The following is a 14,083-nucleotide window of genomic DNA, read 5'->3' as shown; positions in this document are numbered from 1 at the left end:
TTTGCAGAGATATGATCTGAGGAAGTTGGTCTTTTTGCAGAATCCTAAATTACACTCCAAATAGGTGACCTGGGGAAAATCATCATAACTTTTTCCCTGAGCATTAGATTGAAATTTCATAAGAAGGTGTAGAAAGAGTACGGACTGTAGTTTCTTGTATATATTTTTCAGAGCCAAAGGACAAAACAATGACACGTGGCACTTCATACAAGTTTGCTCTTCTGGAAAGGTCTATAATAAGGTCATCTTGGGAGATTGTGCATAACTCTTTCTTGGAGAATCCAATTTAGATCAGACTGGTGGCATTAGAAAGATGACATAGAGGGCTACTATAGGTCGCAATTTCAAAACTTAAAGATTTGAAAGTACAGAGTTACAGTCGTTTCAAGATCGAGCTCCTAAAATCAAGAAAAAACAAGATGAGGAAGTTTGATGGCAAGGATCCAGTAAATTGGATACTTCAGATGGAGAAATATTTTGATCTACATGGTGTACCACTGTTACAAAAGGTATGTATTGCATCTTCATATTTAGAACCAGATCAATTTTTATGGTATGAAGGGCTTTGTTCTCGTAAACAACTTGTTACGTGGTCAATTTTCACGGAGGAAATGATGGCACATTATGAGGATACAAAGAGAAACACCTTCTTTAGAGCAACACCACAATAATTGGAAAGAGTAAAAGGGCTTTGTGACATAATGGAAAGAAAAATTATGGAAACCAGGAAGCATACCCCTCACAACTATAAGGATGGAAGTGTTTTTTCTCCTAGCCTTCCACAACCTACAAGGGTTACACCACAACAATTGGAAGAAAAAAGAGAAAAAGGGCTTTGTTACAATTGTGATAGCAAATGCACTAAAGGTCATAAGTGTGCTGAGAAGAAATTATTTTACATAGAATATGAAGAGGAGGAAGAAAAGGATCAAGAAACATCAAAAGAAGAAGATATAAGCTAGGACCTCACCCTAGAAAAAGAAGAAATGAATCAGACGATATCTTGTAAAGCATTGGCAAGAATTACCACTCCTCAAACTATCAAGATAGAAGGACATATCAAGAAGAAAAATGTTCAAGAAGTGAAAGATCACATCAAGCATCAAGAAATGAATCCAACCATATCTTGTAAAGGATTGGAAGAAATTACCACTCCTCAAACCCTAGAGATAGAAGGACATATCAAGAAGAAAAAGGTTCAAGCAGTGAAAGATCACATCAAGAATCAACAACAAGTTCTCCAACTTTTAAAGGATAATGCCACTTTGGTGCAAAATCAAACGAAACAACAGGTAGATCAACATTGTAGTGAAAAATGTTTTGATGTAGGTGATTGGGTATTTTTACTGCTACATCTCAAGCAAGCTATTTATGAGAAGGAAATGCTGGCAATACTACATGCACTTAAAAAATGGCGACCTTACCGAATGGGAAGACTCTTCAAGGATGAGGATGTGGAAGCATCGTTTTGTGCTATTTCTATTATCCAACCGGATTGGATAAACGAAGCAAGGGATGAATGGAAGAAGGACGAAAAATTATGGCCACTTATTCAAAAGTTGCAAAAGATCCCAATTCAAACAATATTGCCAGAAATTGAAGAGGAAGGAAAAATCATATTGGAACCTGGAGCAGTCACAGAAACAAGAACCCGACAGCTATGAAATCGATCAATTTCAGAGTATCTCATCAAGTGGAAGAAATTAACCGATTAAGATTCCACATGGGAGGACAACAATTTTATACAGAAGCATCGAGAACTACTCAAGCGTTGAGGACAACGCTTTTTGAAGGAGAGGGGCATGTTAGGCCCCTATACTACTAGTGTAACCCCTTATTGTTATTAGTACAACGCATTTATTATATTGATGTACCCATGTAGTGCCCATATTGTTACTATTGTGCCCCATAGAATCCCACTATTGTTATTATTGTGCCCTTACATTATTATTGTTATGTCGGCTCTGATTATGTTATGACCCCTTAGACTCCTATATATAGAAAGGAGGTCTCTTCGTTTGTATCATCCAAGAATTGTTCATTTATGTAATGTAAAGGAGGTTGCCCCCTCGAAGAGGCTGAATTCTAAGGCGTTGATCTATGTTTTCTATCTTTTCTTGAGCTGGTTTCCTAACACCCGCAGACATCATCTACAAAATACTCAGGAAGGAAAAGACAGAATGAGCTGCTAACAGAATGTGGGAAATTGATGATTAATTGAGGTAAGATGAAAGATCTTACCAGCTACTCTTTTACTAACCATTCTTAATGAAGCTCATAACCTGGAATATTAGAGGGTTACAAAGTAGAAGAAAACAAAGAAATATCAGCAACATATTAAAAGAGGAAAAACAAGACATGGTCTTTATTCAAGAAAAAAAATGTTCAATGGAAAAAAGAAGAGAAATCCATAATAAATGGTTAATTAAGTATGATTATTTAGAGGTGAAATCCATTAACTCCGCATGAGGGATTCTCATGCTATGGGATCCACGGAAGCTGGGAATACTAGATGCTGAAGCGTCCAGGAACTATCTTTCTCTGGTGTGCCAGCCTATAGGGGACTAGGAGACCTACATGATAACTAATGTGTATGGCCCTCAATAGCATGCAAAGAAACTTTAACTTCTTAACTCCTTGGAAGGTCTCAAAGCACTTCATCCCAACATACCATGGATACTAGCAGGGGATTTCAACATGATAAGATCTCTCTCGAAAAAAAAAAAGAAGGCACCAGACAGCTCGACAAAGACTCTGAAGCCTTCCAAGATTTCCTCATGAACATGGGACTAGTAGACACCGAAATTACAAATGGGACATTCACTTGGAATAACAAAAGAGGTGGAGTTTCCCAAGTGGCGTCAAAACTGGATAGGTTTATTGTCTCTGAGGATCTCATCCTCACAGGAGCAGCCATATCAGTGTCCATTCTGCCCTTTGGTGGCTCGGATCATTGGCCTGTACAGCTAGAAGCTTCCTTTATGGGAACACCGAAGAACAGGCCTTTTAGATTCGAAAATGCTTGGCTCTCTAACCCCAAATTCACCAAAACCATTGCCAAATGGTTGAAGGAGGATTTGAGCATCTAGGGTACTAAGATGTACATGCTCCAACAGAGACTAAAATACATTAAATCCAAACTCAAGGATTGGAACAAAAAAGAATTTGGTGATATCATCAAGACCATAATGAGTACTGAACAGAAACTCAAGGAGGTCAATATGATCAATATCACAGAGGGCTTCAATGAGGAAAGATATAAACTGACTGATTCTCTACAGGAAGAATGGGAGAAACATTGTCTATAAGAGGAAACTTTTTGGAGACAGAAATCCTGGATCCAATGGATCAAAGAGGGAGAAAGGAACACTAAGTTCTTTCACAAATCTACTATGGCTCACAGGGCACATAACAGAATCAACAAGCTAAAGGACTCTCAAGGTTCTGAACTTGTAACTCACAAGGACATGGAGTCGACCCTAGTACAACACTTCTCGGACATTGCAAAGGAGCCAATGGAAGAAAGATCCAGGTTCATTGCGAAGATCACTCAGTACATTCCCAGGTTGTTCACCAATGAGGAAAACTACAATCTCAACAGGCCACTCTCGGAAGAAGAGGTTAGTGAGGTGATCAGGGAAATGCAAAATGGAAAAGCACCAAGACTAGATGGCTTCAATGTCGATTTCTTCAAAGCCTGCTGGGATACAGTCAAACATGACATACTCGAGGTAGTTGAAGACTCAAGGAAACACAAAAAGGTTCTAAAAGCACTAAACGCAACCTTTATAGCTCTAATCCCCAAAAAGGGAAATGTTGTCACACCGGATGGGTTTAGACCCATAACCTTATGTAATTTGATTTACAAAATCATCTCCAAAGTGATAGCCAACAGACTCAAGCCACTGCTACCTTTGCTCATATCTAAGGAGAAAACAGGGTATGTGGAGGGAAGACAGATTCTTAACAACATTATCCAAGCCCATGAGGTGGTACACTCTCTCAAACATTGCAAGCAAGCAGGTATGATCATCTAATTATACCTTGCAAAGGCCTATGACAAACTCAGCTGATCTTACGTCAGAGCCATTCTTAAAGCCTATGGCTTTAACCAAGACTGGATAAGATGGTTTATGGCTTTAGTTACCTCAACCAATTTCTCCATTCTGCTTAATAGATCTCCCTCCAATGGTTTTACACCCTCCAGGGACTAAGACAAGGTGATCTGCTCTCTCCCTTCCTCTTTGTACTCATGATGGAAGGGCTTCATAGAGAAATCAAAATGGCAAATGCTGAAGGTAGAATTCAGGGAATCAAGCTCATCCCAGATGGAGAGGCCAACACTCATCAACAATTTGTGGATGACACGATGCTGCAGGGTGTACCCATAGGTAGGGAGGCAAAACCAATCAAAGATATCTTAAACGACTTCCTTATGGCAGCAGTCATAGAGGTAAGCCAAAGCAAGTCCAAGATTTATTTTCTTAACACTAATATTGCAATACAGAGAAATATCACTAGGATTCTGGGTTTTCAAAGGGAACAGTTACCTTCAAAATATCTAAGCATCCCTCTTACTGACAAAACCCTGTGTAAGCATATATGGGAACCAATTTTAAACAAGCTTCAGGACAAAATCAGCAATTGGACATACAGAGCTTTAAACTTTGCAAGGCATCTGGTGCTCACCAAGGTGGCTTTGCAGGCCATCCCCATTTTTATGTTTACAACTATACTAACTCCTCAGGGCATAAATCATTAAATAAGAAACATTCAAAGGAATTTTTTGTGGGGCGGAGGGGAAAAGAAAAATAAATGGGCTTTAGTTGCCTAGGACAAGCTCTGCAAACCCAAAATCCATGGTGGTTTGGGTCTGGAAGATTCAGAGACTCTGAGTCAGGTTTCGGGAGCCAAGCTGTGGTTATGATGGATCAAGGAGTCGATAGCATCATGGGCTAAGCTTTGGACTCAAAAGTATTCCAAGCACTGGTAGGAACAGGTTCACATTAGAATGACAGGACAAATCAGGGGCTCATACATTTGGAACCTTGCATGGGAGAACAAAAGCATTATCTAGAAGCACTGTTTTTGGGAAATTAGAGCTGGGGACCGGTCTCGCTTCTGGGAGGACAGCTGGCAACAGGAACCCATCCTGAACAGAAATGCACTGGCAAACCTCAAAAGGGACACCGACAACAAAGGTCTCTTATTAGTAAAAGACTTCTGGGATCAAGGGAGGAACAAGGATAAATGGAGGAAATGAAAGAATCTAAGTTACAACGAAGAAAGCCCTCTGAAGGGAATGGCAGAGGCTCTTGCTAAGGACATAGAACAAAGAAGGATTTTGGTCTCCTTTGCTCCTGACCAATTACGATGGGGAAAAAACAATGAAGGTAACTACAATCTCAAAGAGGCTAAACAAGTAATCAATGGATTTAACATGGTAAAAGTTGAGAAATTCTAGCAAGAGCTATGGCAAACCTCTCAATGGATTAAAATAAAATTATTTATCTAGCTTGTTCATCAAAAGAAAATCCTAACTTGGGAAAACCTTATGAAGAAAGGTTTCATTGGCCCCTCTAAATGTCAGCTTTGTGGCTTGTAGGAGGAAACAATTGAACACTTGCTTAATCTGTGCTCCTTTTCTGCCAAAATTTGGGATTGGGTGGCCTCAGGCTTCAGACTGAGAGGGACAGGCTCAGCATATCCAATACATTATCAAAATGAAGGAAAAACTTCTCAAAAAATGAAATCATCAACAGAGCCTGGATGCTAATTCTAGGCTTTGTCATCTGGAATATTTGGAAAGAAAGAAACAGAAGAATTTTCAAAAACAAAGCCAGAGAACCCAAGCTTATCATTAATCATATTTTGAAACAGCTCAAGGAAACAGTCAAAAGCATTCTAAGAACGAAACTGACAAATCCTCCTCTGCCTCAGGAGATATGAATTTTTATTAATCTGAATCTTCAAGCCATCAACCCTCAGGGTGTAAAGAAGGATCTGAGAACCTTAAACACAAGGGAGATGGGTTAGCAGCCCCCTCCTCAAGGCTTTTTCAAAGTCAATAGTGATGGAGCCTTGGTGGAGGCATCAGGGATCTTGAGGGACATATAAAATACATCCTCCATGGACACCTAGAAAAGGGCACCAACAACATGGCAAAACTTTTGGCATTAGATCAATGTATGGAGATCCTAGCGAAGGAAAATTTACAGAATGTCATAATCAAAGCTGACTCAGAATTGGTCATCAAAGCTGCGAAGAAGATTCAAAATGGGACCTCACCAGAAAAAGTGTCAAAGCACTGGAGGCTGCTGCAGGTGTTCCACCGTATCCAATCACACTTACAAATTCTTAAAACATTATGATTTGTGCACATTAGAAGAAAGGCAAACATGCTTGCAGAAAGGTTGGACAATGAAGGGGTGGTCAACAAGGATAGGGATTCTCGGCATCCTTGGGAGTTTCTTCCTGCCGAGCAGCTATGGGAGGACTCTTCCACACTAGCAAATGCATACTAGGATTCATGTTTGAGCAGTGCCGATACTGGGAATAGAGATGGGCAGGACAATGCCCATTTTGTCATCGGTCTCTATTCTTAAACTCTCGTCTTGTTTCCTTGGGCATTAGAATGATAGAGGAAGGTTTCAAGGTGAGTGATAACACAGATTGGATGGCTAAAACTTTCTTGGCTCAACGGGTTTTGTTGGCAACTCCCGAGGGCTTCATCTGGTTTCTGGCTTAGTGGAAGAATCGTACGTTTTCATTCAAGAGATGACGCGTGGCGTAGAGATAAGAGAGAAAACCGCTCTTATCGCACACAATATCTTTGTGGGGCATTGGATAGGGGTGATTTTTTCAACGGTTGAGATAAATCGTGTTATTCACTTAAAGGTCCAGGACTCAACTTATTCAGGTGGACCCCATCTTGATAAGATATTAGGTAGGTCCACCAGGAGCCACATGGCCCTTAGTGGGACCATCTAGGGGCCCGACACCCCTTAAGACCATGATCACAGATCGTATTTGCCTAATGGGTTTCTGAACGACACTAAGGTGGGTTCCACAAAACCCAAAAACCACAAGTGGTTTATTGCACAGGACATGGGCGGTATTGGGTTTTGGAGCAATTGCTCGCGATTCCATATAGAAGGCTACATGTGGCATTAAGAGGTGGGGGAAAAATGCTCTCATAGCGCGGTTAACCCCCTTGCTTCTTGTCCGCACAATATCTAGGATGGTCATCGGATCGGGGCTCTAACTTCAATGACTTGGAATGATCAGTTTTATTGCTTATTGGCGACTAAGTCAGGGCTTGTACTAATCGACGCTATGTTAATTTTGCTGGTTATCTAAGGGCTTCATCCCCGTTTTGTTTGGGATCTACTTATGTTGCAGAAGGGTCAGTTTATCGTCTTGACTTGTCTAGTAGATGTTAGCCGTTTTTGTTGGTTGTGTCACGCCTGCTGTCTGGGGCTCTATGTAAATTATGTAATTTATTCAGATCAATAAAAGGTTCGTCTCTTACATATCAAAAAAAAGAATTATTTAACCTCTTTTTTAATTAAATTGAGTGAAATTGATAACTCATTATATAATTTTAACAAATTTGAAGGAAAATATTCTTATTTTTTAAAATTTTATTATTATAAAGATATCAAACTATTAAATTTTCATTATAAGAATTTAATGAATAATTTTAATTTTCTATATAGAAAATGATATTTTATAAATTAAATATAATTTAAATGGTTGAGAATTAGTGTGATAATGTTTAATTCTAACTAATCTTATTCAGTGCAATTTTTTTTTATCACAATAATGTGTGATCTTTAATAACTAATAATTTATATTTTAATTACCAATTTTATTGGAGAGTTTGACACACCTTATACTTATGCATTTAACCATGAGTTGTATATATTCAACCATGAACTCTGTTCGTAGTAAAATAATCTCCCCAAATATTCTATTCCTTTAATATACCATTACACCTTTAAAAACCATTACTAATTTTTAATCGTTTATATGAGAAAATCATTTACATCCATTCAAAAAAATAGTGAAAGGTATTCATGTATTCCTTTGGATGTAAAGTTCAACAAATGAACCAATAAGGTATCTTTTCACAAAGATAGTGAAAGGTATTCATATATTCCTTTGGATGTAAATTTCAACAAATGAACCAATAGGGTATCTTTTCACATCCTATTTGCGTCTACTTTTAATGATATTTTTGGGATTATAATTTTAATGATTTTAACAATGTAATTACTTTAAAGCTACAAAAGGTTGATTCTTGAATCCTTCTCTATGTTCATTTCTTTGGAAGTTCTAATTTGTGATTGGACATTTTCTCTTTACCCTACATTTCCAAAAGAAGAGTTTTCTTATGTGTAAATTAGGTGTTCGGATATGTGAATCATAACTTATGCCTGTCCCGTGAGTTTGAGTCAACCATTCTCAACTAGTTTTTGGCAATAGAAAAACTGCTCAAAGTACTGTCAAATCCTACAGGAAAAAGGTCCGTAAAAGAAATTGAAAGACACAAAGCATAGAAGAAGCATAACTATCTCTGAGGCTAAAATAGCTCCTAATTCAAAAGGTATGTCATGCTTGACGTATGGAATTTGTTTTAGATGACTCGTATAAACCTTAGTGGTATTATATGCATTGAATTTTCCATGATTTCAGTTCAGATAGCAATTGAAGAGGGTGGATTCCAAGAGTTGAAATTCATGAAGTTTTATGTGGATACCACCTAAGAATGTAAGTAATAAAGTTCTATAGGATGTAGTATATGCTGAGTAGATAACTTTGACACATTGCATTTACTTCTGGAATGCATTCGGTGAATAATTCGTATGAGTTTTGTTGAATAGTTCAAAGAGACCATGTTGGATAGTTTTGTTTTTATATTCAACTTTATATCAGATGATTTTGGGACCCTCGTGTTTTTATGGGGATGAATTTGTTTACAGGCAGGAAAATGGCTTGGATTTTTGGGACCCTCGTGTTTTTATTGGGATGAATTTGTTTATAGGCAGGAAATTTATGATATTATTAGTTAAATTAATTTTAGTTTCAAGAATTTATAGAGTATCAATAATTTAAAAAAAAATTATTATTATTACACTAAGTTTAACTATTTTATAAATTTCATAAATGGGTTAATTATGACATGTTTTTAGAGACTTGAATTTTAGATTTAGTTTCAAGAATATTTAGAGAATCAGTAATTTTGGCTGCCACTATTATACCAAGTACAACTATTTTATAAATTCCACAAACATACGAAATACAATATGTTTTTAGAGACTCCAACTCACACAACTAAATAAAAGAATTATTCATACCACTTGAACCAAAATCTTTTGACTTTAAAATTTGAAAGACATGAAAATGGAATTTGATCCACTTATATGTGGACAAGTCCCAAAACTATTTTTAATATATTTTTACTATGTTTAACGTGTATTTATCTTATGATATATGCCTAGTTGAAGTAAATTGAAACATTTTGCAAATTGTAATTCAAAATGAATAAAAAAATAAATAATCAGTTTTTTAATTTTTTTTTTTTTTTGGTTTCCGACATATTTGTAAGTGTGCAACCTTGACATATTTGTAAGTGTGCAACCTTTATATACCTTTTCTTTATGGATCTTGAAGTTGAACATTCCATGTATCCTTCAGGAAGGGAAATGCTCCATGTTGATAGGAATTTCCAAACATTGAACATACTAGAAGTACTTGAAGATAAATTTGAAAAAGTTATTTTCGAAAAGCAATTCTAGTTTTGGAAAAGTAATTTTATTCGGCCCTGGAAAACAGCTGGCCAAGCCAAGATGTATGGTTTCATTTACAAGTATGGTTTCTACTACCGTCGGGTCCGGACTAGTGGAAGTTTAATAGAACTCTGCGACTTTGGGAGGGATTTGCTAACTTAGCGGAAACTCTAAAATTGTCAGTGGATGATATAGAGCCTATGAACCAACAAATACACCTGCAAATAGAAATAGAAGATATAATCTTACAATTTGAGAGATTAACACTCCTTCCTACATCCATACCTCCGTTATTAATGGTATCAGAGCAACGTGTTGACATTGAATTGAATCTCAGAGAAGGATATCCAATATGGCTTTCAGAGTTAGAAGAGGATGAGGATGTGGTAGAAGAGGACGACTAGTAATTTACGATTATCTCCTAAATTACTTTAATAAAAAAGTGAGCATTATTTTTACCATTTGATTCTAGAATTATATTTTGAGTAAGTAATTTTAAAAATATATTCTCGACCTATCATATATTAAACGCCTATGTTAAGGATCCTTGGAAATTGGCAGGTCCATCTATAACCCTTCAACGCACTACAAGTTCAAGTTTCAGGCCTTAATGAGTTTTGGGTTTCTAAACCAGAGGCGACTCCATTATTGTTGCCAGCGCTGGTTTCCAATATCTAAACCTACGTAGCCAATGCTTGTCCGACCCCAACCCCAACGTGTGGTCTTTGTAAGATTTTGAGAAACACAGATAGATCTAGATCTGTAAAACAATAACAAGCTTGCAAGGCAAAGAAGAAAGCGAGCAAGAATTGAGAAAGAATGAAAAGTAATTCTACATTATGAGGTTTAGTATAAATACATAAAAGCACTTAAGTTAAGCTTAGTTGTGCATGCAATAACTAAAGCTAACTAAAGCTAAGTGTGCTGTGCCGCATGCATGCAAACAATGAGTTCACTGAACCTAATCTAGGTGCATGTACACCAGCACAACTAGTCTACAGCTAGTCTAAGTCTACGGCTAGTCTACAGCTAGTGCATGTACACCAACACCCCCCCTTAAGCATAACTTAGGTGAGTGTGATGCAATAATGGATGGGTCCCGGCAACACGGCCATTTTAGGTACCCATATACAATGCATAAAAAATGAGGAAAGAAGGAAAACCCAGTGGGAAGAAAACCCCCCTCAAAATATAATGCAAAAATAGAGAAACGACAACTGCTAGGCAGTTGTGTTCTTCACCCCGAGTCGATCTCGACGGGAACGGATTCCGGCCCGAATTCGAGCGTCCCGGAGAATTCCGACGGGCGGTCCACCATGCAGTGGGAGGAGCGGCGGCCCGTCTGCGTGCCGAGTTGGGTAGTGATGGAAAGCGTCCCAGCACCTTCTCCCAGTGGCAAGTCAAGGGGCATATCCATCTTCATCATGAGTGCCGCCAGTTTGTTCTGAACTTGATGGCAAAACAATTGCAATTCAACAAGTATATTCTGCAACACGAAGGCAGGCTGGTTCAATCCAGCTATCTGAGACCTTTTCGAAAACTCATTGGCAAATACGGTTTGCTTTCGATCTACGGAGATCTCCAGAAGAAGCTCCACGGAACGGCCGTAAATTTCCTGAGGTTCGACAGGCTCAGTGTGCACTTCATAGACGCAGTCCCCACCTTGACAATCGTAAGCGTTGAGCTTACTGCAGACGGCGGTGTCACAACCGACGGTGGAGAAGTCGGAGGATCGATCCCGGCGGAGTAGTCTTGATTTCAGATTCCCAGTCCGTTGCCACCAAATGGTATGCTGCTGCGACGTCCAAACCTTGGAAGTTTTCCGACGAACCCTCCTGCTCGCGAGGGTAAAGGATCGAGGCGCTGCAACTCGGGACGGAGGCGGTGCCGTCACGTCCACCGTCAACATGCCCGCGAAAATGGCCTCGGCCGAGCGAAGGCCGCCGCAGATGAGGGACATGAACCAAACCCTAACACTAGCGGATCGCTGGACTGAAAAATTAAAGCTCCGTTTGGACAATTCTTTGCAAACGTGAGGACCCGGGCATTGTCCAAATGCCATCGCAGCAGCCACGTTCGAATCGCCCATTCTTAAACTGCGAAAGAACGGTGGTGGAGATGGAGAAATCACCGCCCCAAAGACTCCCCAGTCCAGCTTGTACACCACCAGCGATGACTCCTTTCCTTTCCCAAGTCGTTCGTCAGACGAAGTCCGATGCGGGGTGTGAGGAGGTCGGGTCGGAGAAATAGAAGCAGACATCTCCCGTTTTCCGGATTTCCGCTTGGCCGTATCAGTCCAATACTGGCGATGAACAATGGAGGGATTCATAAACATACCCATCAGCACAGGCTTTTTCGATATTGCGGGAGCCCCCACCTTGCCACAGAGAGACTGGTCCAGCGAGCCACGGTTCATGAACCCGTAGACCAGGAGCCGGTGTGGGCGTAAGATTTTGAGCACGTTATAAAGCTCGGCCGCAACATCAGAGGGAAGTGGTCCAGAAAGCCCTTTGAATGACCTTGTCACGGGCTCGTAATCCGAGCGAGATTGAGAGTAAAGGGGCCAAGAATGCTGCGGCGGCGGCTGCGGATGCTGATCATAGAATGCAGGAAACGGCCCAGAATGATGAAGAGGCGGTGCTGCACCCAATAGTGGTTTGCTCTGAGCAGGGTTCAAAGCCGAACTCAATCCAGGGTTTAGGGGAGGATTGAGGGTTTGCAGTGGAGAATTTAAAGAACCCATGGAGGTCAAAGCCGGATTCATAGCTTGGGCCTGACCAGATCCTGTTGCGAGGGACGCGGCCATGGCTGCTACATTATCCTTCTTTGGCTCATTTCCCGTGCATGCAACGTTTGCACAGCTAGTGCCTCTGATGGTGCCCTCCGACTGGTTAGGGTCACCATCGTCGGTTTCTTGGAGACCTTGGACGTAGTTGGTGGCGTACAGGCTGGCGACATGAGGGTCCTCCGGTTCTAAGCTAAAGCTTTCATGACAATTTCTATAGATTGCAATTGAATCCTCTACCATTTTAAGCATTTCATTTTGTTTTCCAAACAATTCTTCCAAAATTTTCCATACCTGATTTGGAGTTGAACATGATTCAACATAAAATAGCAGTTCCGGAGAAATAGAAAAACATAGGATGCCGAAGGCCTCGTCCATGCGATTGTAATATCTTGATTTCTCCACTGCCGATGTTGGTTCAACTTCCGTTTCCATGGTTATTCGAAATAAGCCTCTACTTCTGAGATGAAGTTGAATCTTTGGCTTCCATTCGAAATAGTTATATGGAGTGAGAATTGACGATTGTGGAAACTCCAATTTAGACTCCATTCTTTGTTGTTGCTTCAATCTTCTGAACCTGCAAATAAATTGCTTGTGCACTGATTTACAAATCCCTGTGCTCTGATACCATGTAAGATTTTGAGAAACACAGATAGATCTAGATCTGTAAAACAATAACAAGCTTGCAAGGCAAAGAAGAAAGCAAGCAAGAATTGAGAAAGAATGAAAAGTAATTCTACATTATGAGGTTTAGTATAAATACATAAAAGCACTTAAGTTAAGCTTAGTTGTGCATGCAATAACTAAAGCTAACTAAAGCTAAGTGTGCTGTGCCGCATGCATGCAAACAATGAGTTCACTGAACCTAATCTAGGTGCATGTACACCAGCACAACTAGTCTACAGCTAGTCTAAGTCTACGGCTAGTCTACAGCTAGTGCATGTACACCAACAGTCTTCGTCTTCATCTAAACCCTGCTTGGGCACCGCAAACATATCTGTTTCTTTTGCCTGCGACTTATCTGATTTCTCGGCAGTGCCATTCGTTAAAGAAAATTCATACAAATTGCCCGTGCCAACCGCTGGAAATATCAGAGTTGCGAGAAGGCATTCTCTTCGCCAGATTTGCATTGAAATGCCACCAAATTAAGCGGGGCCATGTCGGAAGTCGAGAGTACACGACGCGGATATTTTTGCGACGCCCCGCTCGGAGATTACCGTAATCGCATAGAATTGTTGCGGATTGTCCATCACCACCTCTCCCACGTGAAGTGTCTCTCAGAATTCTTCAAAGCTACCGTCGTCCCACCGTATAACTTTCGCGGCCGCAGTGGTTCTCGACGGTTGGACACATCATCTCTGGTTCCCCATTGATTTTTATTGCTTGCTTTCACACTGCTCACTATACATAACATTAAATCTATAGATCTCTTCTGATCTATCTACTTATCCTGAGCAGCACCCTCTTGATTGAAATCCAATACAGTAACAGGATAACGAGGCTTATA

This window comes from Pinus tabuliformis, chromosome 4_1 (genome assembly GCF_031772625.1).
Source record: "Pinus tabuliformis cultivar Carrire ecotype Pingquan chromosome 4_1, CPIR1, whole genome shotgun sequence".
In the NCBI taxonomy this organism is placed as follows: Eukaryota; Viridiplantae; Streptophyta; class Pinopsida; order Pinales; family Pinaceae; genus Pinus; species Pinus tabuliformis.
This window is presented reverse-complemented; position numbering follows the sequence as displayed.